This window comes from Pangasianodon hypophthalmus, chromosome 6 (genome assembly GCF_027358585.1).
Source record: "Pangasianodon hypophthalmus isolate fPanHyp1 chromosome 6, fPanHyp1.pri, whole genome shotgun sequence".
NCBI lineage: Eukaryota > Metazoa > Chordata > Actinopteri > Siluriformes > Pangasiidae > Pangasianodon > Pangasianodon hypophthalmus.
In genome coordinates this window covers 18,918,034-18,929,996 of record NC_069715.1, presented here as the reverse complement: position 1 = coordinate 18,929,996, position 11,963 = coordinate 18,918,034, and positions in this window count along the sequence as shown.

Genomic DNA, 11,963 nt, shown 5'->3' with positions numbered 1-11,963 from the left:
TGAAATAGCAAACGGTAATTGCTATTACTATTTCGATTTGACAGGATCATAACTCGTAAGACTTTGGAAACGCAATTGCAAATGGACTTTGCTTTTCCATTTGAAATTTGGCAGATATTGTACGTTCGTGTAAACGAAAATGCAAACAGTAATACACGATTTGCATTGCAATTATGTCACAATTTATGCGTGCATAAATAGAAATGCAATTTACAATTGCTTTTGAAATTTGTCCAGAAAATACTTCCATATTACTTGATGTCACTTCCCAAAAATGCAATAAAAGCTATAAACCAGGCTAATTTTAATTATATTTGGAAAAGACAAATACACTATATCAGGAAAGGAATTATGGTTAAAGAGCATGAGGAAGGAGGGCTAAAAGCCACTGATATTGAGTGTATGGTACTATTAAAACGAATTGGCTAAGATCCTTTTTGAAAAATTAAAACAGATGATCTACAGTCATAATTTTAGCCCCATAACATCCCATTGTGGAATTGTGGTAGATATGTGGTATTTACAACAAACCTTTATTCTACAAAAATTGGTCAAAAATAGGGAATATGGTCTGTAATGCACCTTTTGGAAGATACCGGAACCATTATTCCTTATGAGATATTTTGTTCAAAATTTCAGCTAAACGACCATAACAGTATGATAATATTATCAAAGCAGTTCCACAGTCTACTTTGATATGATATAATTCAGATGTCTTATATCAAAGTAATGAAATCGCCACCTTCCTAAGCTTTTAGTGAAAGGGATTGCTCTCACTAACCTAAAATTGCCCAACACCACATTCCAGAAAGCCTTTGTCACAGAATTATATCCATTTTCTTCAAACAAAAACTCAATTTTTCAATATTTTCCCAACCATGAAGCTTCAAAATTAAGAACAAAATATTTTAAATTTCTCATGGCACCAAAGGCAAAGGAAGTCCACTTTAAAATTCTTAATGGAGTATATCCTTCAGGAGAATTTTTAAGATGTCAGTTTGGTCTTTTATATGTGATTGTTTTATGGTGCTTGTCTGTTGTCTTTAAAAAACAAACAAACAAGCAAACAAAAAACTCCAGTTTCTTCCTTTCTGTAACTTAACATCACATTTGCACTTTACTGCCACATAGTGGTCATATAAAACTTTTTACATTTGGAAATAATTTTCAAAGACCAACAAACCCTTATATAAATGCATGTAATGTGAAGCATTCTTCAGATTTTGCAGCTTCGTGCCAATCCAGTATCTAAATGCATGCATCCCATTTCTTGCATGAAAACTACAGAATAAGCGTAGTTTGACGTAGACAGTGATTTCTCGTCAAAAAAGTAATCTAATTTACTCACATGCATAAATACCACTATGCTTGATAATTCCCATTAAAATCCAGAAATAGAAAAAACCCAGCATTTTAACATTTTAATGTTTTAACATAGCCTTTATCATTTTAACCTTTATATGCTTAACTGTTCATAGCAACCAAGTAGATACATCCTAGCAACCAACCTTAACATATTGTACTGTAAACTTTTAGCCTGTGCCTGCTACCACTATGACTGCTAACTGCCACAAAACCCAAAAATAAATACTCCCCAAATATAATTGCTCCCAAAATTTATTCACAAACATACTCATAATCACTTTGAAGACCTTCAGTATATATTATGTATTATTTCTTTTTTCCTTTTTTTTAACTTTTTTATTAAATCAACCTTTCTTCACCAAGGACAAACTATTTTGTTTAGACTTTCAACCTTTTTTTTTTCTTTAACATTTTAGCCTTTAATTGGCTTTGTCTGCTCTCAAACTTCACTTTCTAGTCATGTTGGCTTGACAAAGATAATTCTATTCTTCCTATCAACTTATTATTATTAGCAGTAGTAGTATTACACAAAATTCATCACAGGTGTATAGCCAATATGGGAATGGGGTGCTGGTGCTTCTGGGAAATATCGTAATTACATGGTGAAGTGGTTCATTTGTCCATAGGGATGAGGTCAGCATGCTTTTATTTTTAGTCATTAGGTCATGCAAACCAAACTGCAAGATTCGCAGACATGAAACTCAATCATTACATGGAGTACATGGAGAATACAGCAATCATTCTATTGTCATAGCAACTTGCTAGCAACAACCTAGCAACTAGCTGGACCATGATAGCAACCATTTAACACCCTAGCAACCAGCTGAGTTTCTTTAGCAACCTACTAGCTACAACCTTGCAGGCATCTGGTGTCAAATTGAAAAGTCCTAAAGTGACAAGTTGGAGGTGGAGACCCCTGAAGTACTAAGGCACACTCTTGCAAGACAGAGTCCAAGCATCAAGATGACAGCCTACAGCCCATAGATCATCACCTAAACACCATCTAAATATCTTCATACAATCACAATAATCCATTTTGCCATCTCAACGATGGAATCACTACAAAGACAAAGAACTAGTGCTAAGCAAAGGAAAAAACTCAAAGGAACAAAATATGGCATCTACGACCAATTCCCTCATGAAATACTTGAGAGACACAGAAAACTGCTCACTATCCGAAGGTAATTAATCAAAGAAGGAAAAAGAGCAGTTGTATCTGTTGATAAACTGTATGTTGATGGACAGTTATTCAGGGACAAATATATGACACCCTGGTTGTTCTAGAAATAACTAGTATGTTCCTAGCTATCCACCCGACTTCATCTAGAGGAACCAACTAGCTGACTCTGTGTCTAGGTGACTATTCTATCTAGCTGAATAGTCTATCTCACTGATTACCTAGCTAACATTCTAGCTGACTATTCTTCATTAACGAGTATCTAACTGATACCCTTATGACTCCCTATCTATCTATCTATCTATCTATCTATCTATGCTGTAATTTCTAGCCCTTTATATGGCTTTCTGTCTGTCTCTACCCTCCATCTCCATACGCGCACACACACACACACACCCTTATCATGGATCCCAATTGCAGCAAATACACCACCGCATGTAGATAATCAGTGTAACGCATAAGCTGTTTTATCAGGAGTACCAAATCGCAAAGCACTGCCTTGTCTTCCTCCTTCTGTTTGGACCCCCTTTTGGCCCTCTCTCAAACTCAGGTAAACATCAACAGGTAATGTACTATAATGAGTTACAACTGTGTGTCTCGCCACAGGAAAACTGGATACCCAGCTGTTGATGGTGAAATGTGCTGGCTGTTTCAAGAAATGAGAAATCGCTATGAAAGAAACTAAAAAAACATGACTGCTCTGTAATCCAGGTACCTAATAAACCATTAACTAGAATTTTCCCTCTGATTTTAAGAAGCTTCAATAGCAAGAAAGAAATATCCGGTAAAACCTCTTACCTTGCCTGGTAATCTATTTGAGAATACTATTTAACACACTTATTTCAGGGGAAAATTGAGAACAGACAACATTTATTTTAACTTAATGAATGAAATGACAATAATATTTAAATAAACAACAAAGGAAAATTAAAATGAGAACTTTTGTGACTTATGTGACTTATCACAGCAGGCATTTAACCAGAGTTCAAGAAATAAAGCACAAATAACCAAGAACCCTTCTCTTTTCAGTAGTATGCTAAATAAACTGGGTATTGATCACAAACAAATAAAAAGAATATATTTAAAAATATATCCTTTAAAAGGCTTGATGAAACACAATTTATGGAAGTATCACTGTAACACCAAAGAAAGACAAAAAAACAATAACTTCAAATATGTGTCACTCACATGTATAAGATCATCACATTAATTTCCAGCAATACTATAGTTTAGAATCAAATTTCAACATCCCATATGCAGTGCAGATGGAGTAAGGAAACAGTTCAGTCAAACTGCATATGAGTCTCAATCAAACTGTACAAGCGCTTGTAACCAGGTTGGGGCACAGTTGGCCGGTGCACATCTGACTGTGTTCAATATTAAATTTCCACTCGATGTATGGACAGGAACAGATCAGTCACATACTCACACGATCCAGTAATCTGCGATCAGCTTGGACGGGCAATCCAGATGGAACCAACCAGCCTTTCTCATTTGGATGCAGTTTCTCTGCCTTGATTGGTAAATTACCTCACGATCCTTCAGCATTCTTTCTTCCTCACAGCGCTGTCTCACAGAACTGTTCTCACTGCAGCTCAGTTAACGGCTCTAAACCCTGGGCCAATACAAACTGTATTTAGTCTCCAAAAGCTTTTAAAACTGATTAAACTTATGCAGCTCAATGCAATGCCATCATCTCCATCACCATCCTAATCTAATCGGGATCGGACTAGTGTCCTACATAGGTGTACACTGCAAAAAATGACAGAAAGTGAAAATTTCATGAATATAGTCAAATTTATCTAGTATTTCCTATTACAAGATTACAACAAACCAAATATAAGATTACTAAAACCTAGTTCTAGACATTTTTACTAATTTCAAGATTGAATTTTCTTGTTCTATTGGCAGATAATGATGTAAATGTAGATGTAAAGCTTGAAATGAGTTAAAAAAAAAGTATAGAAATAGGTTTAATAATCTTAGATTTGGTTAATTGTAATCTAATAATAGGAAATACTAAATAAATCTGACTATATTCAAGATATTTTCAATTACTAAGATGTCAGTTTTTGCAGTGTAGTAGTAATGTATAGTCTGCACCCCATTTTGTTTTTATCAGCACCTTTATAATATCTAAGACCTTAAGGCATCTGTTCTTTAGAAGTTTCATATGTGGGATTAAAAAAAAACAGTCTGTTGTCTAAAAGAAGTCCTAAAAACCTTGTCCCCTTTACTACCTTAATGTGGTCTCCATGTATGTTCAACTCTGGCTCATGGTGTAGAGATCGTAGTAAGCAGAAGTGTGTACAGACAGTTTTTGTTTTAGAGAATCTGAACCCATTATTGACTGACCACACATAGATTTTATTTATGTATAATTGTAGTTGTTCAATGGTATTCATATTTTTTCCCTTGTAGCAAATACAGAGATCGTCAACATAAAGACTGCATAATATATTATACCCAATCTATTATCACATTCACATTACTATTGATATTAATACTAAAAGGAGTAACAGAAAGAATGCTTCCCTGAGATACTCCCAGTTCTTTTGTGTTTAAGATTGATAGAACCTACCCTATTTTTAAAATATCTATTGGATAAAAATGGGCAGTTGCCCCTTAAAACCCATTTAGTACAGTCTTTTAAAATGGCATACTTCCATGTTCTGTCGTATGCTTTGTGTAAATCAAAAAAGACAGCTACAGCATGCTCTTTTTTTTAACAAAGGTGTCACGTACATAAGACTCCAGTCTAACAACGTGATCTAGTGTAATCCTACCCTATCTAAAGCCACACTGAAGTCTATTTATTTGATTGTCAGTTTCTAACTTCCAGACATATATTACTAGACATACGTCCAGACTATATTTAAGTTTTTAAGAAGCAGAGACAGAACCCTATGGGGGAGGTGTTTTATAAACATATAGTTAATCTTGTCTAGTTTGATAAGCTAGCTGGTTATATGGTTCTGCATTGTCTGAGTAGAAGTCAAGTTGTTTCTTTTCTTGCTGTATTGCTTGGAATCCAGAGAGGCAGTTTTATGTTGAGGAGTTCTTTTCAAAAGTCTCTTCTAGTTTGTTTGCTATTTCATGTTTTGTGGTAAGTAGCATGCCTTGATGTTTGATATGCCGTATTTGTGATCCGCTTCCTTTGCCCTTCATCTTACACATCATACCCCAAACCTTTTGTGCTGGTGTATTTAGTGTTAGGCTTGATACAAATTGCCTCCAGCTTTGTTTCTTTGTTGCATTGTTGACTCTTTGGGCCTGTGCTCTACATATTGGGTCCTGGATATATTGAGGCTCTATCTTAAACTTCTCTGGGCACAGGGTCTGAAAGGAAGGCCAGTTAGCTTTTTTTAAGCTGCCATCTTTGCACTCTTTTTTGCATGTCTGCTTCTACCAAGGTTATAATCAAGGGGAGGTGATCGCTCCCACATAGGTTGTCCCATACTCGGCATGAGAAGCAATAATACCTGGGTGCAGATAAGTATGTGAGTTGTCATTTAGCAAACAGAGTGCATTTTTACTGATAAAGTTCTCTATAGTCTTTCCTTTAGTGTTGTAGTGGCTGCTTCCCCATAGTGGATTGTGGCTATGAAAATCACCCATGAGGGTATATGGGGATTTCAACTGATCTTTGAGGTCATCCAGGTCTTGTAGTGTTACAGAGCCATCAGGTGGTACACAGATAGAGCACAGAGTGATGGGTTTGCGGAGTGTTAAGTGTACTGCTGTTGCCTGTAGGTTGGTGTCCATTGCAATGGGGCTATGGATTATATTATGTCTTATTAAGGTGGCTGTACCACCAGAGGGACGTTGTGGTTAGGTCTTCCGGAGACAAAAGGCAAGAGGTTAAAAAACAGCAGCTAAGCACTGCAATTCTGTGAAGTTGCAATTCTGCAAATAATATCACTCCGCATCAGGTAAGCATTACATGTACTCACACCTTATTCCTGCCTTTGAGTGAGAGGCATCGACTGAGAGAGCCCACAGTTTCTGCCATTTCAATATCTTTTGTGTGTTCAGTTTTGTTCAGACTGCTTCCTTGGCTTCCATTTGGTTGTTGTAGGGTTGATTTCTTTTTGCTCTTACTATTAGATAGATTACAGCCCCTGGCAAAAATTATGGAATCACCAGTCTTGGAGGATGTTCATTCAGTTGTTTAATTTTGTAGAAAAAAGGCAGATCACAGACATGACACAAAACTAAAGTCATTTCAAATGTCAACTTTCTGGCTTTAAGAAACATTAAAAGAAATCAAGAAAACAAATGTAGTAGTCAGTAACAGTTACTTTTTTTAGACCAAGCAGAGGGGAAAAAATATGGAATCACTCAATTCCGAGGAAAAAACTATGGAATCATGAAAAACAAACAAACAAAAGAACACTTCAACACACCACTAGTACTTTGTTGCACCACCTCTGGCTTTTATAACAGCTTGCAGTCTCTGAGGCATGGATTTAATGAGTGACAAACAGTACTCTTCATCAATCTGGCTCCAGCTTTCTCTGATTGCAGTTGCCAGATCAGTTTTGCAGGTTGGACCCTTGTCATGGACCATTTTCTTCAACTTCCACCACAGATTTTCAATCGGATTAAGATCCGGACTATTTGCAGGCCATGACATTGACCTTATGTGTCTTTCTTCAAGGAATATTTTCACAGTTTTTGCTCTATGACAAGATGCATTATCATCTTGAAAAATGATATCATCATCCCCAAACATCCTTTCAATTGATGGGTTAAGAAAAGTGTCCAAAATGTCAATGTAAACTTGTGCATCAATGACTGTGGAAATTTGCATGTTTTCTTCAGGCAGTTGTCTTCATAAATCTCATTGGAACGGCACCAAACAAAAGTTCCAGCATCATCACCTTGCCCAATGCAGATATGTGATTCATCACTGAAAATGACTTTCATCCAGTCATCCACAGTCCAAGATTGCTTTTCCTTAGCCCACTGTAACCTTGTTTTTTTCTGTTTAGGTGTTAATGATGGTTTTCGTTTAGCTTTTCTGTATGTAAATCCCATTTCCTTTAGGCGATTTCTCACGGTTCGGTCACAGACGTTGACTCCAGTTTCCTCCCATTTGTTCCTCATTTGTTTTGTTGTGCATTTTCTGTTTTCAAGACATATTGCCTTAAGTTTTCTGTCTTGACGCTTTGATGTCTTCCTTGGTCTACCAGTACGCTTGCCTTTAACAACCTTCCCGTGTTGTTTGTACTTGGTCCAGATTTTAGACACAGCTGACTGTGAACAACCAACATCTTTTGAAACATTGCGTGATGATTTACCCTCTTTAAGGAGTTTGATAATTCTCTCCTTTGTTTCAATTGACATCTCTCGTGTTGGAGCCATGATTCATGTCAATCCACTTGGTGTAACAGCTCTCCAAGGTGTGATCACTCCTTTTTAACTGCAGATTAACGAGCAGATCTAATCTGATGCAGGTTGGAAAGGAAATTGACAGGGTGATTCCATAGTTTTTTCCTCGGAATTGAGTGATTCCATATTTTTTTTCCTCTGCTTGGTCTAAAAAAAGTAACTGTTACTGACTACCACTGTAGCACGGAGTCAACAGAATGGGGATCCATTAGCAGCGTTTAATGAAAGGCAGACACAGTCGTACAGGCGTGGTCGAGCAACAGCGAAACAGGGTAATCAGAGGCGAAACAAAGGCAGAGTGATCAAACAGGCAGATGGTCAGGGCAGGCAGCAAAGAATCCAGAAACGAGAAGAAACAGTCCAAGGTCAAACGCGGTAATCCAACAAAGAAGATACAAACGCTCAGAAATGTCAGCCGGGGCAAAACAAGACTTCGCAAAGAGTGAGCGAGAGGAGGAGGCTTAAGTAGTCCCGGTAATAGGCTGCAGGTGAGCTCGTAATCAGTGCTGGGTGCGGGGTGATGGGAAATGTAGTTTCGAGGGGAAAGTCAATACTCGGGTGATGGTGACCTCTGGTGACGATCAGGGGGAACCACAGAGGCCGGATTCGTTACAACCACATTTGTTTTCTTGATTTCTTTTAGTGTTTCTTAAATCCAGAAAGTTGGCATTTGAAATGACTTTAGTTTTGTGTCATGTCTGTGACCTGCCTTTTTTCTACAAAATTAAACAACTGAATGAACATCTTCCAAGACTGGTGATTCCATAATTTTTATTTAGATGCTTGACAAGCTTGACGAGCTTTCATTCTGGCTGGACTGGACTGGTCTTTTTAGCAGGCACTATGTTCACCTGCATAGTTACAACACTTGCCCTTCCTCCCTACAATTGCAGCAGGTAGCCTTGTTTTTACAGCTTGGTGATCAATGACCAAATTTCAGTTGAAGCATATGTTGGGTATTAAATCAGTGGGTACTCTTTGGTAGCCTATTAGAATCTTTTCTGGTGGTTGTGGCCTATTAAACATGATGAGATAGGTGCTGGTTTTAATAATTCGATCTTGGTTTTTTTATTGTTCATTTGACAATACTGTCAATTATTTGACAAAATTGTATTCATTTGACGTCTGACACAGCCTGTAGTGTCAATTCTGAGGCTACTTCAGCCTCATTCATTTCCTCTAGCTCTTTAGTGTGAATTACTCCTTTCCTGCTGTTCAGAAATGAATGCGGGAAGGCCTTTATATGAGTACCTTCCAATTCAGTGACACGCAAAAGATTTTCTGCTTTCACCTTGTTCAAGAACTCCACCAGAATCTGGCCAGACCAGATGCAACTTTTTTGCATCTTTGTACCTGCTATTCCTGAGATGCCTTTTTGTATGGCGAAAAGAGATTGGTAAGGGGCATGTCTGATGACAGATATTCTATGATTGCAAACCTCTGCCAGTTATCAAATGATAAATAAAAAGAATCTCTAATTACTGAATCAGCATGTAAATCCTGATCCAGCATCCTTTTTGGGAGAGTTTGTTTTGTAGTCATGTCTATATGTATTTTTTTTCATCACCCATACTCCCCACCCACCCCGGAGCCTAACAAGGGGAAGCACAGAGCCGCTGACATCCTGCAGATATGCATCAGGGATATAGGGGTGGTAAACTTCAGTGAAGTAGGAGCCAAAGCACTGTGTTTGACTTTTGGTAGCCGCAGCAGACCACATTCAAGTGCCAGGACCTCTTCCTCCACAATCACAGGTCGCAACTTATGGCAAACAAGTCGCCCCATTTGTTGCCTCTTATGATCAGCATGGGTGTGCTAGGGACCTATTCTACCCCAGGTCCCCATGGGGGCACTAACAGATGTGTAAAAGATGCAGGGTTTGATAGGAAATGGCAATCCTGGAAACATAGAAAAGACTTTCATGTTTCTTTTCCTGTAGTACACTTTCAGTACAGGGGCAGACATTAGAAGAACCAATATCCTTAGACAAATTTTATAATGCCCTAAATCATATACCTAACAATAAAGCACCAGGACTAGATGGCTTCCCTGCTGTGTTCTACAAACATTTTGGCTCATATTAGTGCCTTCTTTAATAGATTAACAGCAGAGCTAAATATGAGACTACCCATGGACATGTACTGATCACTATCACTCATTAATACTGACACAAATATTACAAGTAAAGCTCAAGCAAACAGAAAAGAAAATGTAATGCCATATCTAATCCATCCCAACCAAACATGTGTCATCAAAGGCAGACACTCTACTAACATGTGCAAACTGCTCAACCTAATCCATTATGCTACCCATCAAAAATTACTAACAGCAGTAGTTACTCTTGACAAAGTCAATTGGAGATTCTTTTTGCACAGTGTATTCATTTGGATTTGGGCAATCATTTATACAATGGGTTAAGATATTACATACGTCACCCATGGCCATTGTAAACACTAATGGGGTAACATCACAACATTTCACACTGCACAGAGGCTCTAGACAAGGATGCACTCTCTCCTCTCATTTATTTGCCATATTCATTGAACCATTAGCTGCAGGAATACATCAGAACATAAATTTAAAAGGAATATATGAATACCCAATACCCAAAACAAAATCAGTGTATATGCAGACAACACCCTACTTTTTTTTTAAACAACTATCATCCTCAATAAAATAAGTTATTCAAATTATTGAAATTTACTTCAAAATCTCAGACTACTCTATTAATTGATCCAAATTCAGTATCTTACCAATAAATAAGAGCAAACATGACACATCAATCGAAACAATATATATCCCACTGAACACTAATCATATCACATATCTAGGCATTAAGATCCCCCCAGCTTTCAGAGATACCCAAACTGAATTTCAATCCCCTCCTCAAAACAATATGCAACGATCTTGAAACCACATAGAAACACCATAGCAACTGCCTGGGACCCCATATCAGCCACCTAGCAACACCCTAGCAACCAGCTGAGATTCCTTAGCAACCGACTATCTACAGCCTTGCAACCAACTGGGGTCATATTGAAACCTCCTAGAAACACCATAGCAACCAGCTGGGACCCTGTAACAGCCACCTAACAACATAAAAATACTTTAATAAAGGTGTGTCCCCTATCTGTGGATGCATGGTACCTACACTAACGCTCCAAACAGCATTTTTTCCCCATAGGAATACATAATTTTTTTTTTTTTAACTTTTACATTTATGGCATTTGGCAGATGCCCTTATCCAGAGCGACTTACAGAAGTACTTTGAAGTCTCTATCAAAAATTAAATCCTGATACTTGTTCACTAGGTCATAGAATAAGAATACTATTAGTTTAAAAAAACTCTGTTGGGGAGATAATATAGTAAGAAAAGCACACAGACAACACCAGATTGTTTTTTTGTTTTTTTAATAAAGTGCTAATTTAAGTACTTCATGCAGAGGTAAGTCTTTAGTCAGCATTTAAACACTGCCAGTGACTCAGCTGTTTGGAAGTTGGAAGTTTTGGAAGTTCATTCCACCACTTCGGTGCCAGAACAGAGAAGCGTCTTGACGCATGCCTTCCTTGTACCCTGAGAGATGGTGGGACCAGTCGAGCAGTGCTAGATGATCTGAGGGAGCATGGTGCAGTGCGGGTTGTGATAAGAGAGTGCTTTAAGAGAGGTGGGTGCTAGTCCATTTTTGGCTTCATAGGCAAGCATCATTGTTTTAAATCTGTTGCAGGCAGCTACAAGAAGCCAGTGGAGGGAGTATAGCAATGGGGTGGTGTGTGAGAACTTAGGAAGGTTGAAAACAAGTCATGCAGCTGCATTCTCAGAGGCAGACCTGCCAGGTGCGAGTTGCAGTAGTTCTGTCTCTAAATGACAAGGAACTGAACAATCACCTGAGTGGCCGCTGTGGATAGAAATGGATGAATCCTTCTGATATTTTAAAGGAGAATTCGACATGAGAGTGTCAGATTAGCAATGTGAGAGGAAAAGGACAGTTGACTGTCTATGGTTACCCCAAGGTTGCATGCAATGACA